This window comes from Cebus imitator, unplaced genomic scaffold (assembly GCF_001604975.1).
Source record: "Cebus imitator isolate Cc_AM_T3 unplaced genomic scaffold, Cebus_imitator-1.0 Scaffold302, whole genome shotgun sequence".
Taxonomy (NCBI): domain Eukaryota; kingdom Metazoa; phylum Chordata; class Mammalia; order Primates; family Cebidae; genus Cebus; species Cebus imitator.
This window is the reverse complement of record NW_016107617.1, coordinates 578,225-586,007: the sequence shown is the minus strand read 5'-3', so window position 1 is coordinate 586,007 and position 7,783 is coordinate 578,225. Positions and strand designations below refer to the sequence as shown.

The window sequence follows — 7,783 nt, the reverse complement described above, 5'->3', positions numbered from 1 at the left end:
GATCAGACATGCGAGTCAAGACAATACCACTAATCAAACCAATATGGCTTGTGAGCAAAGTGGGTGAAAATTGAGGGAACTGACTGGGACCTGCTGTCTAACATCATTTGAAGGTTGGACTTGAGCACAGACTTAGGGAAAGCTGATGGAATACGAAGCATCAACGTGAAGAGACCCTATATACACACAGTGGCTATGTTATGCCTGGCTGCGGCCACCTTCCCTTCTGAGAACAAGATGGGAATGACTGAACTATATTAGAAGGATAAAGTTATCCACTAAGGGAGCACACTTCCAGATCAGGCTTGAGATGCTAGACTTCAGATAAAGGGACTTGTGTCAGGTGGCCTCTAGAAACGTGGAAGACGAAGATTTAGAAATAAAGTAACTTAAAGACATCTGGGCGCAGTGGCTCAAGCCTGTAATCTCAACACTTTGGGAGGCTGTGGTGGGTGGATCATGAGGTCAAGACATCGAGACCATCCTGTCCAACATGGTAAAACCCCATCTCTACTAAAAATACAAAAACTAGCTGGGCATAGTGGTGTGCGCCTGTAGTCCCCAGCTACTCAGGAGGCTGAGGCAGGAGAATCACTTGAACCCAGGAGGCAGAGGTTGCAGTGAGCCAAGATCATGCCAGATGCCCAGAGCAAGACTGTCTCAAAAACAAAACAAAACAAAAAACCCTCCTAGGATGATCTGTTTACAACAGAAACAAAAACATCTTCCAGTCTAACCCATTTCTGACTGAAAGTCATTATAGGGCTAAACGTTAAGAAAACCAAACTTCCTTTGCATAGTATTTTCTCTTTTTTCCTTGGGTTAGAGGTGGGGACAAGAAAACATGACATAGTTTTGAATTAACACTACAGAGGCAAAATTTCACATTTTAAAATGGCCCCAAACGTTGCACTGTTCATGTTGCTGATAGGTGATATACTCTAGGTAATCGGGAGTGGAGGGTTTAGTCATAAGCAGCACATATCCTGTGGGTCAGGTGACTCATGAAAACGTCAAGCAGGCCATGTTCTTTAGCAGTTTCTGGTCTGGTCCTGCTTTAATAATCTTGCAGCGGAACTTAGGCATATAGTCAGGTATTTAGTACCACTTCCCTATTACCCAGCCCACATCCCTTTCCCCGCTCTAAGCCAATCAGTCTGTTCATTCCAGTTCCCTCAGAAGGTGAAAGTTTGGGCCGAGCCCAGTGGCCCACATTTATAATCTCAGCACTTAAGGGGACTGAGGTGGTCACATCTGTAATCCCAGTGCTTAGGGAAACTGAGGTGGTCACATCTGTAATCCCAGCACTTAGGGAGACTGAGGTGGGCAGATCACTTGAGCCTAGGTGTTCAAGACCAACCTGGGCAACACGGCAAAACCCCGTCACCACAAAAAAAAAAAAAAAAAAGCCATGCATGGTGGTGCACACCCATAGTTCCAGCTACTAGGGAGGCTAAGGAGGATCACTTGAGCCCAGGAGGCAGAGGCTGCAGTGAGCTGAGATCATGCCACTGCCCCTCACTCCAGCCTGGGCAACAGAGTGAGGTTGTCTTTAAATTAAAAAAAAAAGAAAAAAAAAGAGGGTTTGACATGGTTCCTGATACCATCTTGCTCTTGTGTGTTGTTGCCAGTGTTTCAAATGCTGCTGAAGACGTGGATTCTGAGCAGTGTTCCTTGTATCCAATAAGCAACTGTCCTGCAGGCATGTCTACCCTGCGCAAGTGGTGGTTTCTGTCATTTTTTTTTTCTTTTCTCCTCATCCTTGTAGTAAGGACTCCGGAACATGAAAATTAAAAGAACAAATGGGATGAGTAAGTAGGCGGCATAGACAGATACAAGGGTTAACCGTTCATGCAAAGTCTCAGGTCCTTGTCCTTTAAAACCACTGGCTTTGGAGAAATCCTCAAACAGAAATGTGGAGAGTACTGGAATTAAAGTTGTCATGGTGTGAACTGAGTAGATGATTGCAGGGGTTCGAATCCACTTGCAGCTTCCTTTGAGAAAGGCATATGTTGCATTGGGAAAGAAAGGCAGTTGAAACACAAGCTCACAGAAGAGAAAGGACTTAAACCAGGCTGGGGGCTCCTGTAGCAGCGGGTCTTTGAACTCCTTAGCATACCACTCCAGCAGGTTTCTCAACCTGGTAGAGCTCGCGCGGCAGCACTGCCTGCAGGCCCATGAACAGGGTGATGGGGATGTGGGTGAGGAAACAGAGGCCCAACAGCCACTCCACGCAGCGCCTGGTTGCTGGAGACCCCATCTTCTGTCGGTTGGGCCTGGACCCGCTGTTGTGAGAAGTAGCAGCCCTCCCATAATCTTAAAATCAAGAAGAACACACACCACATGTACATTCTGCCTTCATTTTTACTAAAAAGAAGATGTCATAGTAATAATTACCTATAAGAGGAACAAAAATCCAACAAAGTTCCCCTTTTGCTTGCCATATAGCAAGCTTGTGGATGTACACAGAAAACAGTACAGGATAGGAGGAACTTAAACAAAATACAGCTTTCAGATATCCCCTGGCCAAATTTGGGATAATTTGAACATCAAAATGATTAAATACTAAAATAAATGTTAAACCAATGAGAGAATGGGAATCTTCAAGTCCATAATGATAATGCCCAAATACATAAACTTAAAAAAAGGAAGAAGGGCTCTTTCATGCACTAGAATCCTCAGCACCAAATGGCAAATACAGAGACAATGCTAAGTTAAAGTTATCATTTTGCAGTTTTCATAGGAAAGCCTAGAGCCTGGTTTAGGCAAAAATCAATGGATAGATCCCAGGGAAAATTTGTGACAAGGCACAGATTCTTTGAATGGCCTTAAAGTGTCTCCCTAAAGAATGCTTATCAGTTAAAAGGGAAGAAATAACAATTAAGCAGTAGAGAAACTGAATTCCTTGGCAAAGTGATAAAGTTAGTATCACCAGCAACAAGCAAATGAACACCATGTGCCTCCTGATATGATGCTCGGAGGACATAACCTCCCACACGTAATGTGAATCTAATCATGAGAAAACATAAGCAAACCGAAAATGAGAAACTTCCTATTACCAAAACCAGGAGCTATAGTTTTCAAAAATGTCAGTGTTCTAAAAGACAAAGAAATTCTATGGAAATATTCCACATTAAATACTAACAAGACATGGAAGTCAAAAATGTTTCTCATTTGAGATGGCATCTTGTACTGGAGGAAAAAAACAAGGGTTACAGATAATACAGTTGGTTCTATAAACAAAAATGAAATCATTTGGTAAATTAAAATATCTTGTCAATGTTAACTAAAGGTGATAATTATACTCTATTTATATAAGACAATAATCGCTATTCTTAGGAAATATGCACTGAACTTAGAGGTAAAAGCCCATTATGTGTGCAACTTACTTTCAATTTTATTAGAAAGAAACATGTCCATATGACAGAAAGGGAGAGAGAAAGGACTGTGCAAATAAAATAGGATAAAGTATTAACAAGAAATGAATTTGTATAGAGTATTATAGTTTGCACTTATTATTCCAATTTCTCTGTAAGTTGAAAATTACTTCCAATTAAAAACTTAAAAATTGTTAAAATCCTCATTATTTGGAAATAATAGTTTTGTGTACCCAGAAATCTTGAGATACTAAAACTAAACTTGTAGAATAATTGAATTTGAGCAAGGTTGTTGAATTCAAGAGAGTGTGTGTATAATTTCTAAATACCAGCAACAAAACTATAGGACAAAGTTTTAATACCATAAAGCTTTTTAATCAAATAACTAGGAATGAATTTAAGATATGCAGTCTCTACATAGAAAACCAATACAAATTAAACCAAATCAAAAAGTAAAACATTAAGAGATTTAATTAAATATCTAAATAATGGAGGGTTATGCCATATCTTGTTTATTAACTGAAATAGTCAATATTGTTACATCAATTCTCAAGCTGAAATATAGTTACAACACAATTACAATCAAATTTTGGCAGGGTTATGATTTTGTATGTAAATTGAAAAGGTGACTCCGTTAGTGGATAGGCAAAAGGCCAAGAGGATTCAAAACCATTTTCAAGAATAAAGCTGTTGATTTTTACTGATAACTAGACCTATATAGCTTCAGTAATTTAGATACAATAGAATTGGTACAAGAATTAAAAAGAATTCCATACATATTGATACATTAAATTTATGACAGAAGTAACACTGATATAGAGGTGTGAAAAAAGGATAGAACTTTAGACAAATACGACTGAGTCAACTGGATATTCTGATGGAATTAAAAAATCTTGATTGATAGTTTTCAATCTTCATATACAAAAGTTAATTCAAAATGACTTGTAATATATAAATATTCCTTTGATGAGTTTGGCTAAGAGTCTTACTACACAGGACACAGAAGACATTATCATCCAGAAAAAAAAGTAGATAAACTTTCCTACATTAACTTTAAGAACTTACACTTATCAAAAACATATTGATAGTAAAAAGGCAAGCCAAAAAGGAGAAAATGTGTTTTTAATACATATTATTGATGAAGATATCAATTGATAATATGTACAAAATTCTTGTGAACAAGAAAAATATTACACACAAAATGGACTATAGATGGCACAAAAGTAGATATCCAAAGAGCAACTAAACAGCTAAAATGATCCTTAAGCTTATTGGTCATCAGAGAAGTGAAAAAAAAATATATATATATATATACACACACACGCATATATATCGCTGCATGCCAAACAGACTGCCTAAAAATAAAATAAATGAACAATCGCAACTATGGAGCAACTTGAAGTCTCACACACTGCTCATGGGAATGGAAATTTGTACAACCACTTGGGAAAATTTGTTTTGCTATATCTACTAAAGTTGAAGACAGGCATACTATATGGTACTCCTTAGCATATTCACAATATAAATGCCTATATAAGTTCATCAAAAATCACATATAAAGATATTCGTAACAGCACTACTTTAAATAATCACAACTAGAAACAACCATGACTAGTAGCATAAAAGTGACACATTAATAAAATGAAAAACTGTGTATGAATAAAATGGACGATGTATCCTATGTTAAATAGATCTAAATCTCATAAATGTTTAGGAAAGTATTCAGAGAGTAGATAATCTAAGCTTTATATTTATAGGAAGTTGAAATTAATCTCTAACATAGAAGTTGGGACAATGGTTATCCTTAGTGAACAGGTGGTTAATGTAAAAGAGAGGGTGTATGTAGAACTCAAACTTCTGGTAACATTCCTCTTTCTTTTTTAAACCAGGATGAACGTTATGTAAATACGCTTCTTGCATAATTTCTCAGTCTGTACACTCAAATTCTGCACACTGCTATATCTCAATAAAAGTACAATAGACACGGCTAGGTACAGTGGCTCACATTTGTAATCCCAGCACTCCGGGAGGCCAAGGTGGGCGGATCATCAGAGGTCAGCAGATCAAGATCAGCCTAGCTAACATGGTGAAACCCCATCTTTACTAAATATACAAAATTAGCCTGGGTATGGTGGCATGCACCTGTAATGCCAGCTACTAGGGAGGCTGAGGCAGGAGAATCGCTTGAACCCAAGAGGCAGAAGTTGCAGTGAGCTGGGATTGTACTACTGCACTTCAGCCTGGGCACAGAGTGAGACTCGGTCTCCAAAAAAAAGAAAGATACAAAAATCTCTACATTGCCCAACAGAGTCTAATATTACTATAATATTCAGCTTAGATCAACTATTTTGACAAATGGCCCCACAAATCTCAGTGGCTTACAATAGCAAACATTTTTTTCTCATTCATTTATATGTTAATCGTGGGTTGCCTTCTGATTTGATGCATGTAAAAAAAAGCAATGACAGGATTATAGAATGGGTCTTAATTTTCCACTCAGATTTGGCACACCTCACTTCTTGCTCATATTCTTACTGTCCAAAACAATTCACATGGACAAACCTGATATCAATAACATAGGGCAAACATGAAAAAGGACACAAGAGGCAATGGCTCTCAAGGACATCCATTGTCTTGCCCTGACTACATTAGCAACCTTATCTTCTGCATCTAATACTTCAAACTTTAGTAAGAACGAGTTAAAATTCTCTACAATCGCTCTTGCTGTCTCTGGCTCCCAGCCTTTGCTCACTCCATTTCCTTGGCTTTAAACGCTCTTCTACTCCACCGGTTTTTGTTGTTGTTGTTGTTATTTTTTTTCACCTGACTAAATCTTACTCAAAGTTCTTTAAGATTTTGTCCATAACATTTAGTCTGTGATATTAAAATTATTTCAAGTTTCATGTGGCACTGGTAGAGATGCACCATTATGTATATATCTGTAAACAACAGGTAATCCTAACAATGTGCACTGAATATCATTTCTAGGCTTCCTCTTCACTGTGACTACTTCAGGACAAGTTAGGTATCCCTCCTCCTGATATATTCTGTTGCCCATCTCTGTCACTACACATGCCTTAGTGTTCTGTAATTTCTGCTTGTAACTTTGTCACCACCACTTTATTAAATGACACTCAAACACAAGGATAAGGTTTAAATATACATGATTTATCCAGTACATACTGGATGCTCAATAAATATTAATTCATGTGTTAATTTACAATTGATTTTGGACAAAGCATGTCATGTATGGAAGGCAAAGGTGACTATTATTGCCCCAGTGCTATCCTCCATGATTTCTATTTTATTAATTTCTGACTTTCACTTGAACCCAGGAGGCAGAGGGTGCAGTGAGCTAAAATCATGCCATTGCACTCCAGCCTAGGCACAAGAGTAAGACTCCAGCTTAAAAAAAAATAGCAGCTAATATATATTCTGGGCTTTTTATGTACTACATACTGTATAATATGATTTGAATCTGTGTCGCCACCCAAATAAGTTGAATTGCAGTCTCCAGTATGAGAGGTGGGGCTTGGTAGGAGGTTATTGAATCCTAGGGGCAGAGTTCTCAGAAACTGGTTTTTGCCATCCCCTGCGCTGTTCTCCTGATAATGAGTAATCTTGAGACCTGGTTGTTTACAAGTGTGCAGCACCCTCACCTTCCCCCACTTCCTCTGGCTCCAGCCAGTAGAAACTCCTTGCTCCTCCTTTTGCCTTCTGCCATGATTGAAAGCTCCCTGAGGCCTCCCCAGAAGCTGAGCAGAAATGGCTATGCTTCCTGTACAGCCTGAAGAACCGTGAGCCAATTAAATCTCTTTTACTTATAAATTACCCAGTCTTAAGGTATCTCTTTACAGCAGTGTGAAAACAGATTAATACACTGTGCTATGTGCACTAAACATTACAGAGCCACATTTACTGCTCACAGAAACCTATCAAGTCAGGGATCTTATAATCTTCATTTTTAGATGAGGAAACAGACTTGGAGAATGTTAAACCACTGACCTAAAGGCATCCAGCTACCAAATAAAAGTTCACGATTAGATTTTGGTTCTGAAATCCGAGTTTGTGTTCTTATCTACTACACAATAATAACCACTAATTCTTTTAAGGGAGCCTCTGAGTAAACACCTTTAGGGACTTGCCTTAATACATTTAGAACACAAAGTCTAGCAGTGCTGTAAGAAGATCAGCTTGCACACAAGAGCAATCTAGTGACTAGGAGTGGACTTGGTTCTTAATGCAGGACTTTCTGCCCCCCATTATTTAAGTCCTTCATGAATGGGACTTTTTTTAAATCTTATAAGTTTCCTGGATTCTAATAGTTGTAAATAGTGGCTGTTTTTATTAAGTATGTCCTTTCCCATCCCCTGCAACAGCCAATCTTCCTGTGCCCCCACTTAGGA

General features: G+C 38.4%; 1 pseudogene; it reads right to left on the bottom strand.

Moving 5' to 3' along the window:
* Nucleotides 1-1,562: 1,562 nt before the first annotated feature.
* Nucleotides 1,563-2,276, bottom strand: LOC108285573 (annotated as a pseudogene).
* Nucleotides 2,277-7,783: the final 5,507 nt, after the last annotated feature.